Raw genomic sequence first — 11,843 nt, forward strand, 5'->3', positions numbered from 1 at the left:
TCTCTAGTCATCCGCAATTTTTCTGATACGTTTCTTTCACATCTATACAGCTTCTCTTTCAGATTATTGGTTTTTGGAATTTAATCGGTGGAGATAGGTAAGAATATCTTTTCACCTGACCTTTATTTTATAGATTTAGTTTATAGATGTTAGTTATAGAAGTTAATTGATGGTGATGCTGAGTTCACCTATGTCCTTATTAATATTCTGCCTGTTGGAACCATCCATTTCTGACAGAAGTTTTAAGGTTTTAACTGTAATAGTAGATTCATCCATTTCTCCTTGCAGTTCCTTCAGGTTTTGCCTCATGGATTTTCACAGACTGTTGTTAGGACTGTATGCATTAGAGATTGTTATGTTTTAGAATACTGGCCCTTGTATTATCATGTTATAATGTTCCTCTGTATTCCTCATAACTGCACTTGCTCTGAAGTCTGCTCTGCCTGAAATTAAAACAGCTAGCCCTGCTTTATATACCTGTTATTATGATATATCTTCCTTCATCCATTTCATTTTAATCTGTATGCATATTTTATTTAAAGCGAGTTATTTGGAGACAACATGTAGCAGGGGCTTGTCTCCTGGTCCATCTGACAATCCCTATCTTTTAATTGGTATATTGAAACCATTGTCATTTGAAGAGATTATTGATGTAGTATAGGGTAGATGGATATCTACCCTATTTGTTACTGTTTTCTACTTGTTGTCCATGTTCTTTGCTGTTATTTTTGTCTTCCACACTTTTTCTGCCATTTGTGGTTTTAACTGAGCATTTTAATTATTGTATTTTCTCATCTTTCTCAGTCTATAAATTATATTTCTTTTTTCAGGAAACTTCTTTTAGTCATTGTACTAGTGTTTGCAATATAATTACAGCTAATCAACATCCACTTTTAAGCAACTCTATACTGCTTCCCAGGTAGTGCAAATACCTTCAAATAACAAAATTATCCTAATTTCTGACTTTCTGACTCCCAGCCCTTATATAATTGCTGCCCCTCTAATGCTTTTTCAGTATTTCCAGACTGTGTTTTTCGCCTTTTTACATTACATAGTTTTTTGTTGTACAGTGGACTTTACATACTGGATAAAAGGCACCACAGTAAATGAAGCCTTCCTAATGTGGTGGTGAGGTGGAGTGTAGGTAGAAGGGAGGTGTTCTGTAGTTCTATGATGAAGACTCAGTGTTTTTGCGAGCCAGTGCCCCAGACTAACTTCACGAATGCTTCTCAGTTTCCTCCGTCACCCTTTAGGTGGCACGGGATGACTAGTGTGCTGTGAAATTAGGTATTTCTCTTCCCCCAGGTAGGTTAGGCCCTCATAAAAATCACAGCAGTTGAAGACTCTGGTCAAATAGTTTCTTCAGAGGGTAGGGCTTGTTAAGAAGACAGAATGCTCCTGCGTATTTCATAACGATTAATTTTTCCCTCACTCTGTCTCATGCCTGCTGAGATACTGTTCTGTGATATTCAGTTAAGATATAAAGGAGAACAGAATAGACTCAACATTGACATTTGTGATGATTATAGATCAGTGGGTCTTCTCATGAGTAAAGTTTCCAGCACGTAAATTGAACTACATGGAAAGCGTTTTTATCTTATAAACCATTTCATCATACCTGACCATTTGAGGAAAATACCAAGTACTACCTCTCACTTCAACATCACAGTATCTGTAAATATTTCTTTCTTTTGAACACGTACATTAATAAGTCTGTTTTCTGTAGTATTTTATAATTTGCAATTCTTTTTATATTTGGTTTCTCATTTAATTTCAACTTTGTGATATTAAAATCCTTATCCCTATTAACAATTAAAAAATAGTAAAAAAGAACATTTAGACACTTGCTCAAGATCACACAGATAAGAAATATCCTTCACTCTATTGCAAAATTTATTAAAGTAGAATTCTGTGGCTTTTTTTTCTTCCACTCGGGGAGTGCTTAGCTCAGTGCCTGGCAAAGTCAAGATGATCAATATGTATTTGTTAAATGAAGGGAGGAAAGAAAGTGTAAGTCCTGAGCTCTTTCCAGTAGAAAGTGGTGAGGAAAGAAAATATTTAATACCTAATATATTTATTTCCTCTAGAGGTCAGGCACTTTTTTTGTTATTTGGATTGTATTTTTTATTTAATACTTCAAATAATGTTTTTATTTGAAAGATAATCCTTTGCCTTTACATAACAAATAAAAAACTGAGTTCAGCAAGATTGACAATTTGGTCTAGGAATCACAGCCAGTGTGAGCTAGGCTTGATATTTAAACTATGTTGTCTTATATAAAAATCTGTGCTGTTTATTTTATTATGAGATATGTACACCAAGTGGATTTTTGAAAATGGACCTGCGAAATACTTTTATCTAAAGATTGCATGTTTTCACTTGAAGTTAAATGAGTGCCGAAAGACACAAAAATAATTGTCCTGTTTTCAGGTAAGTATAAACTAATCACTGTTTAGGTCATTGGCACACTTATGTGTTTTAGCTCTTATTCATGTTAGTGAGGTGAAGGTTGGCACATAAATAATTAGTAGAATTTATTGAAAATTTAATGTGATTTAAGATTGTTACTATGCTTCATGTAGAGTAGATATCCTGTTAATTATTTAAGGGAAGAAAAATAGGTAATCTATAAAAATGAAGTCTCAAGTAAGTGTAAAGGAAGGGTGCTTTTTAATTACATTACTTGTCATAGTGCTGGGAATGAGAACTAAGTTTGAAATTGATAACTAAGTGGAAAAATATTGAAAAATGTTGGTTAGAAATTCTGCAGCTATCAGAGTAAAACCACTATTTTCCTTTTTTTTATGAGGAAGGGTGAGACAATATATAAATACTTTTTCTTTCTTTCTTTTTTTCTGTTTGGAATTTTTCTTCTACTCATCCTCTAATTTAAAATGCATCAATAAGTTTAAGTGGATCTGTTGAAAATAAAAAGTAGAAAATTAAGTGCTCACTTTATATGAATTTTCTTTGGCTCAGGAATTTACATACATATATATGTTTGACTGAATTACCTATGACCATACATATTTCTGTGTACATATATACATGCATATATGTATATTAGCTATGTTTATTTTTACTTATTTCTCAAGCAATTTGAAGTTTTTGCTTTTGTTTGTTATTTGCTTAGGCTAGCATAGTGATGTGGTATCATATTTTCCATTATAAAATAGAAGAGATGATAATAAGGACGTTTTTTCCCCTGCTGTTGATACTAATAAGTGTGTGGCTTTGATAAAGTGGAAATATATTTTTAAAAAGATATTTCTAACTGGAGCATTTTGTAGGAACACCATAGGCTTTTGGGTGAGATTTATAGATAACATTCATGATAACGGTGAGGCTGAGTTTGTAATACCTCTTTTCAGGAGAACATGGGAAAACTTCAATTAGAGCAAGTTAAAGAGAATCACCTGTGTCTGAAACTACCTCAGGTTAGCTATAAATAAATGCCAATCTATACTAGTCAGATAGAATTCTAACTTATAACCAGTTTAGGATGTGCAGCAGCAGCTCACCGTCTGATGTTTAGCAGGAATAATGGTGTGGATGGAATTCTTAGAGTAGAACACATTATTTCACTGAATCAGGACAGTGGTCTTTCTAAGGCTGCAGGGATTGTAATCACAAATCAGTGAGGTAGCTGAACCACTAAAATAGCATCAATATAATACAAAAAAAAAAAAAAAAAAGTAGCCTGAAAAAACCAGTGTCTAGCATAACTCTGTGGAGAAAGCATTTGTTGAAATTTACATCTGTGACACATGATGTTGCACAATCAATAATAGAAGATTTCCCCCCAAATCTGGTTTATCAGGGTCAGCCTCAGAAGTCTAATAGAGCAGCTTGCCAGTGAGTTAAGCTGCAAGGCTCTGTTTTTCCATGGCTTCTGCACAGAGAATTGAATTTATGGACTCTCCACACAGCAGAGCTATTACATGGAAGGTGCCAATGACTGCTTGATTATCTCGGAAGGATCTCAAAGCTAGTTGGGCATGAAATAGAGGACCTCTTCAAATGAAAGGGATTAGAATATTCAACAGAGTTTATAAAGTGTGACAATTCTATTATGTAAGTTTGAACACCAGCCATTGTCAGAAAAAAAAATCTATACGAATATCCAAGAGAAAAACAGCTTGGCAGAACTAGTGACTGCAAAAAATATAGGCTTTATTACTAGTGGGAGACAATGTTTGCAGATTTTCTATCCTGAAAACCTGAATTATGCTCTGTAGAATATGGAACTAGCCTTGGCAATGTAAAACCATTATGGAATAGACAATATTTATAATGGTTGACTCTAGATTTAATGTAAAAATATTTCTCCATGATTGGGTTTTAAAATTATTGATAATATCAAAGCAACTTTAAAGTGACCATGATGATTTTGACTGTCTATGATAGCTAGGAATCACATATCACAGTGTGCAAGAACAGTGGACAGGTTAGCAAGCTTATTTTTCTTAAGGGATAATTTTTTAATACATTTTTCTATTTTAGAACAGTTTTAGATTTGCAGAATTATTGAAAACAGTACAAGAGTTCTCATGTGCACCACGCTCAATTTCTCCTGGTATGAACTTATAATGGTACATTTGTCAACACTAATGAACAGTAAACTGTTACATTATTATTAGCTACCATACATACACCTCATTCAGATTTCCTTGGTTATTACTTAATGTACTTTTTTGGTCCCAGGATGCCATCCAAGATAGCTAATTATATTTATTTGTCAGGTCCCCTCAAGTTCCTCTTGGTTAGAAAACTATTTCAAACTTCAATTGTTTTTGATGACCTTGATCATTTTGCAGAGTATTTTGTCAAATCATCTTATCTTTTTTAACTAGGATTTGTGTGATATTTTCTTAAGATTAGACTGGGGTTTTAGATTTCTGGGAGAAAGACCACAGAGGCAAACTGCTACTTTCCTCACATCTTGTCAAGGGCACATATACACTATCGATACGGCTTATTATCAATGTTAACATCCTTCATCAGACTTGAAGTTGTGTTTGTCGGTTTCCTCCAATATAAACGTTCCTTTTCCCATCTTTCAATACTATATTGTTTGATAAAAAGTCATAGCCCACTGTTACGGAATGGGGGTTATGCCCTACCTCCTTAAAAGCAAAGCATCTATATCTATTATTTGGAATTCTTCTTCTTTGGAGATTTGTCTGTTTTCCTCCATTTATTTATTTGTTCATAATTTACTTATAACTAATAGACTTATACTTTTTTTTGTATTTTAAGTTATCATTGAATAATACCATTTTACAGATTCTGTTCCTCAAATAATTCTGGCTTTGGACATAGGAAGCTCTTTCATTTGGCTCTTCTATCTCTCTGACATATTCCCAACACTGTTTTATTTTAGCATTTGTTTGTCTTTAATATTTACTTTCTAGCTCTCAAAAAAGTTAGTGCTAGGCACGCTCATTCAAACTGGGATATTATTGCTTCTAGGACCTCTCAGATGACAGAATAAGAAAATAAGTGTATGTATATTCACTTACCTACACATATTTCTTTATGTAACCATTCAGGGTATGGCAAGAGTAGGTTTACAGTTGTGGGTATGTGAAACACAGAGTTTAGTCTTGTATTATTATGTTATTATTATATTATTTTCCATACAAACAACTATAAACCTACTTTTGCCCCACCCTGTATGAATCTAAGTTAACTATCAGTTCATACTGAAATAAGAATTTTTTTTCTAGTATCTAGGACTATATGATGATGTTGAAAACTGCATATTCTATATGTCCTTTTTGCCACTATTAAATAAATTTATTTTATGTAATGTTGCATTGCTCAATAACTTTTTTAAAAACAAAAATAAACATATTTTATCACAGAAGTAGCTACTCTTATTCTAAGTAAAAATTTCAGTGTTTATGTGCTGAGATTCTGGGATTAAGGATATGGTCTCCAAACTGATGGTTTGAGACCTCTGTGGTCTCTCCCTCCAGGAGGGACAGATTGCTGGACAGCCAGTTTACACTCTCCTAGTCCATGGAACACTATTTTTTATTCTAGAACATGATTGTTCTTTTTTTTTCTCAATTTGCCAGAGTTCCTATAAATACGTGTTTTTCAAACCTGTTTGATTATTAAATAACTTGGGGAACTGAAAAAAAAATGTACTGATTTGATTTCTTTACCTTAGATTAAATTCAGTTTGTGTAGGATGAAAACCTGGAAATATATTTTTTAAAATCTCTTGGCGGATTATATTATAGGACCAATATTGAGGGTAGCCTTGATATAGGTTACCTCTAAAATGCTTTGGTCCTGAGATTTGGCAAATCTTTGAATTTCATTAATATAATCTGCCTGGATTAGTCTATGTTCCATTCCCAATACAATGTAATACATGCAAAATAACCACAGCTCTAAATTGTTTGGTGCTGAACAGTCAGATTAAAGAAAGTTTATTTTATGTTTGCCATAGACCCTTTTATCCCGGCATCATATAAACCCAATTTTAGACAGTGGGCCTTGTAACCACTTTGAGAAAATAAAAGTGAACTAGACCAATGTACAACCGTTATTTCAGAATTCAAAGTTCAAGTCCACTGTGGGTGATTTGAAATGCTTCTTATGTTGGCAAATTACATACTCTTAGTTGACCTACTTTGAGATAGAGAGTCAGCTCTTAAAGAGCAAAAAAATACTGTTCCTCCGCCTTTTGTACCAAAAAGCAAAACAATGTTGTGGGTTGTTTTTAGAGATCCTCAGGGAAGATTTTACAGAGCACTTTAATAATACATTGAGGTATTGTGTAAGGCCCAAGGTCAGGAAACATTGAAATCTAATGACTAAAAGTATTAAACTAAAAAACTCAATACTTGGATTCTAGTTCTGAGATGCTGTAAAAGCCTTTTTGATACCAGGGTAGTTATTACACTTCCGTGTTCTTTGGTTTCTCCATTTGTAAAGCAAGGATAATTGCTTCTTCTTCATTAGAATGCTGAGACAATACATGAGGCAGTCTATAAGAAAATGCTTTAGACTCTAGAGTGAAAAAGTCCCGTACACTATATCACATTGCCAAGTTGTTGTTGCTCTTCTGTTTGATCCAAATATCTTTTGCAATTCCAGCAAATTTTCTCCTGGGCTGTGTTCAGGCGGAATTAGAAATCTAGGTTGCCACAGTTTATTTTCAGTAGGTCCTTCCCCATTTTATGGCCCCATGCTTTTCTTTCTAATGCCAAATATTATTGTCTGCATAGCCTTTTCATATTAGTCTCTCTCTACATTCAGTCAAGTTGTCAGTGGCCTATGTGAACCGAGGGTATTACCCTGGCCCAAAGAGAGCCCACTAGTGCTGGCTTACCCAGGTTAAAAGAGTGATTACATTTTAACAGTTTTATCAGCCTTCGCTCTTCCAGCTCTACAACACTGTGATTTTCATGGTGCATATGAAAATCCTAAGTGGATTTAGTTTCCTCATTATAAAGATCTTGTCAGAATATAGATATAGCCAGGATACAAACCTGGTCAGACAACAACAGGATATATTAATCAACCTGGTCAGAGCAACAACAACAAGAGGCAAATGATCTACTGAATATGCTAATATGGCAAACTCACCTTAGCTGAAATGTGTGGTTGGCAAGTTTAAAAAGTGCACCTGCAGAAGTGCAGTGGGACTCCTATGGCCCGCAAGGAGGATTGGGAGTCCCCCTTTCCCCTTCCCTTGCTCCTACAGGCCCTTGAGTCAGTCAGGGAGTTGCTTTTCCCCTGCACTCCCTTCCCCTTTTCCCTCAATAAACCCGCTGCCCGCTCCCACAGTGGTTTCCAGGCTGTTTCTCAGAGCAAGGCTGCTCTGACAGATTTCTGACCCACTCACACACTTACTAAAGGTAAGGTGGGGAAAATCATATTAAGAACCTTTATTTTGGGTTTTGAGTATGAGCTGTTTAGTGGGTGGCTTTCTCTATTAGCTCCTCTGAAGGGCTTCACTGAGTGGAGAATGAGGTGAGGTAACACTAGAGAGAGCGCTGCTGGGTTCCAAAAATAACCTTCTTAATTTTTTTTTTTTTTACTACACATTTTTACAGCTTCTCTGAAGCAGGTCTGGACTTAGAAGGCTTGAATGCTGTTTCTCTGTAGGCGAAGACGGTGACACACAGATGAAACTCATTACCCGCAGTGCCACACACAGCTCAAGAGAAAGTTTAATGAAAGGCAGGAAAATCAATCCAATGTCTACCATTGTTTCTTAGCACCAACCATTTCACTCCAGATAGGGGGGCTGATGTGAGCAAAAGCAGGCTCAGCAAACTTGAACCTAAAGACAGCATTAGACTGCAGTTTTTACATCAAGAAAAACAAACTGTAAAAACATACCAAACCATCACGCTATAAACTGCAGATTCATAACTATTCCTGGCTGCTTACAATCTCCTGAGCTAAGGAATCTTTACAGTGAGAAGCATCTTCCCTATCTCCTAGAAGGAGAAAATTTTTCGTTAAGAAATACTGAAAAGGTATTCGAAAGATAGGAACATATGAACATTGGTACACTATGAGAAAAGAAACTCAGTGTTCCATATCTGAAAAGAAACTAAAGATTGTTCCTTTTAGGGGAACAATAGATTTATATTTAGAGAGTAACTCTAAAGCAAACTATAACTGCGCTTTCATTTGGTACTTTGAAAGTGTTAAACTAGTGTCCAGGTATTTTTTTATATGAAACCTCATGCTTTTTCCAGGTCCTATCTATCTACCCAAAATGCACCCAGCTTTTCAACCATAGTTACCGCAAATACAGCTTCTACCTATTGCCATTCCTAACTGTATAAAGCTTTTATAATGGACAGAAATGGATTCACCTAACCCCATTCTTTTTCTGAGACAAATCATAATGTGAAACTTTAATCAAAAGGGAAAGGAAGATTTCTAATCCATTGAAAACCTTATCCTGGTGTTTGGCTAGCCTTAGGTCACAATGGAGCCTTTAGTTCTGAGTGACAACAGGCAGCAGTGGGAGGGAGTGGAGGCCCCTTGCTCATGGCCTCTCCCATCATGCCTTGCTCTGCTGCAAAGAACCGTCAAGCCAGGCCAAGGAGCAACACAGACTGAGGCCATATGTATCATGCCTCCACCACTTAACTATTTTTCTTTTAAAAAAATTTTTTTTTCTGGTATAAACAGCATCACTTTATTTTTGCTATATTAAGCTCCTTGCTTGCATTTCAAATTATTTGATATTGATCAGTGATCAACATTTTATTTTATGTTAGTATTTATTTTATTTTATTGTTGTTCAGTTATAGTTGTCCCGATTTCCCCCCATTGCTCTCCCCTGCCTCTACCCTCTACTCCTTTTCTAACTTTGGAAGAGCCATTTGATCCCTCCAAACATTAACCCAGAGGGTTAGCATAAGGATTGATAAAATCACATAATATGAATACCCAATAGAAAGACAATTAATAGTAATTATCATGTTATTATAATATTCATAAACATATACTATCCAAAGATAATAATCACACAGAGTTATAAACAGATTACTCAGTAGCTAAAGCCATCTCCTCAAACAATTAAACTCCTGGTTTTGACCTTTGCTCCTTTTCCCACCATATAGCTGGGTCATCCTAATGGCTGAACTTTCATACTCAATCTGTCAGGCTAGGCCTGCCCTCCATTTCCCACTCCCAGGTGACAGAGGTGCACCATGGAAGGAAACATTTCAAATCCCTGAAACACATACTGAGGTAAAAATATTTCTAAACACTGCAAAAGATAATCATTTTTAAACGATCCCTTATATTCCTGTAAACTGATATAATTTTTCTGGTTCATTAATGGCGTACCATCAGGGAGCTCCATGTAGATGACTGGCATTTATTCATCACTGTCACTCCTATAGCTATTCAGCCATAGTATCTAGCTCATTCCTTCTACCAAATTTCTCTTAAACCCATTCACTTTTTTCTTCCTGTCTGCCACCATAGTTGCCCACGTTGTTGCCATCCTCCAGCACCTGGGACTACTGCAACAACCTTCTAACAGGACTCCCTAATTTCACTCTAGCTGCCTCCCTTCACTGTCCCCAGATCACGCAGGGAGGCTCCCCCTTGCTCTCAGGAGAAATAACAGAGTTCTAGGGCAGCCTGAAAGTCCTGCATAATCTGGCTTCTGCCCGTTGGCTTCTTCTCAAGTCACTCTTCATTCTCAGCATGCTGGGCCCTCTGAGTTTATCTCAGTCCTTTCTACAGTGTCTTCAGGAGAGAAGTTTCTTTTTCTGAAATGGCCACACTTCTTCTCCTTTCCCATTGTCAGAAGGAATTTTAGCCCATCTTTGTAAATTTAGCTTAAATAAAATGTTCTCAAGGAATTTTTTCCTGACTTACCCACCTCTCCAGAATCAGTCAGGCCTTCAGTATGTGACATATTCCTAGTGGATCTGTCCTTGTCTTAGCGGTTATCACCATTGTCGTTTCATGATTAATTTTGCAGTTATTTTATAATTATCTCTGCTGCTAAAATTTAGCTTCATTGGGCAGCGATGTGTTAATTTTCAGCAAAACTGTTACAGTGATAGCCTTCACTATGTAAATAAACAGATGGTGGAGAAAAAGTGCTTGGTATGGTGACTTGTACACAGTATGCTTTCATTCAAATGATATTACAAGAACTGTTGTGTTGTCTGCTGAAGGTGGGGGAGGGAAGAGAAACTGTATGTAGGAGACAACAGCGCCCAGTTAGTTAATGACAAGTGATGCCTTGTCAAAAGGTGGAGGCAGATGGGAAAGGCTGGCAGCATCTGGCCAGACCTGAGGTGAGCTTCCTTTTAGAGCAAAATAGGAGTCTGTGCAAAGACTTGAGGTAGAGCAACAGAAAAGAACACACACAGTGGGTGATTAACTCATTTACATATGCAGAATATTCAAGTAGAGCAATTTTAAAGCCTGACACCTGGAGTTTGACTGTTAGACCCATGGGACTGCCAGCAGACCTGAACCTGCACTGGGGGACCACGTTGACTTTTCTATAGAAAAGGACACCATTAAAGGGTATTGTCAACTATGCCAAAGTCCTATGGTAACCCATTTATTCCAAAGTTAACTCAAGTGCCACGGAACAGTCTCTGAAGAGTTTTACACTTTTCCAAAAGAAGCTTCAGAGTTGCCATTTATTTTGTCAATGCTAAACTCCATCTACAGAGAAAGCTTTTTTACCTTCTATCAAATATTGATCAAGAAGAATGTAATGAGCAAAATGCAAAAGGACAAATTAATAGAGATTTTATTCTCATCCTCTGATCTCAAAGTAAGGGTACATTTTATCTGATTAGAGAACTGTATTTTTTCTACTGAAGCTTCCCTTTTTTCTCCTAAGCCATTAAAGAATTTAAAAACAGTCATCAGAAGCAGAGAAAAAAGCTGTAAATATTTTTGAGACCCTAAAAGTGTTCCTAAACATCCCCAGTTTAGAACTTTTAAATACAGACGAAGGTAGAGAAAACATAACATGTCTTGAATGGCATGATGTGCCTGGTTCTGTAGTAGATGCTTCTATATTTTTCTTTTTTACCTGATTTTTATCTTTACTCTGAAGGAAATATGTTATTCTTTTCAATTTACTGTTTTAAAAAAGTAATTTGCTAAGTCTAATAATAGATATACCTGGCATATGGAAACAAGTTCACTCGGCTTCTAAATATGTATTCAGAAATATTTTTCTCCCAAAGGTAATAAAAAACTTCTAAAAAGTTTTTTCCAATTCCAAAATTCTAAAAATATATTTAACAATCTTCCTTCTAGCAAAATTTTAACATGGTTAAATGCAACCCTGAATATATTCCTTGCCTGCACCTGAA

Source organism: Furipterus horrens, unplaced genomic scaffold, assembly GCF_987537825.1.
Source record: "Furipterus horrens unplaced genomic scaffold, mFurHor1.1.pri manual_scaffold_8, whole genome shotgun sequence".
Classification (NCBI taxonomy): domain Eukaryota; kingdom Metazoa; phylum Chordata; class Mammalia; order Chiroptera; family Furipteridae; genus Furipterus; species Furipterus horrens.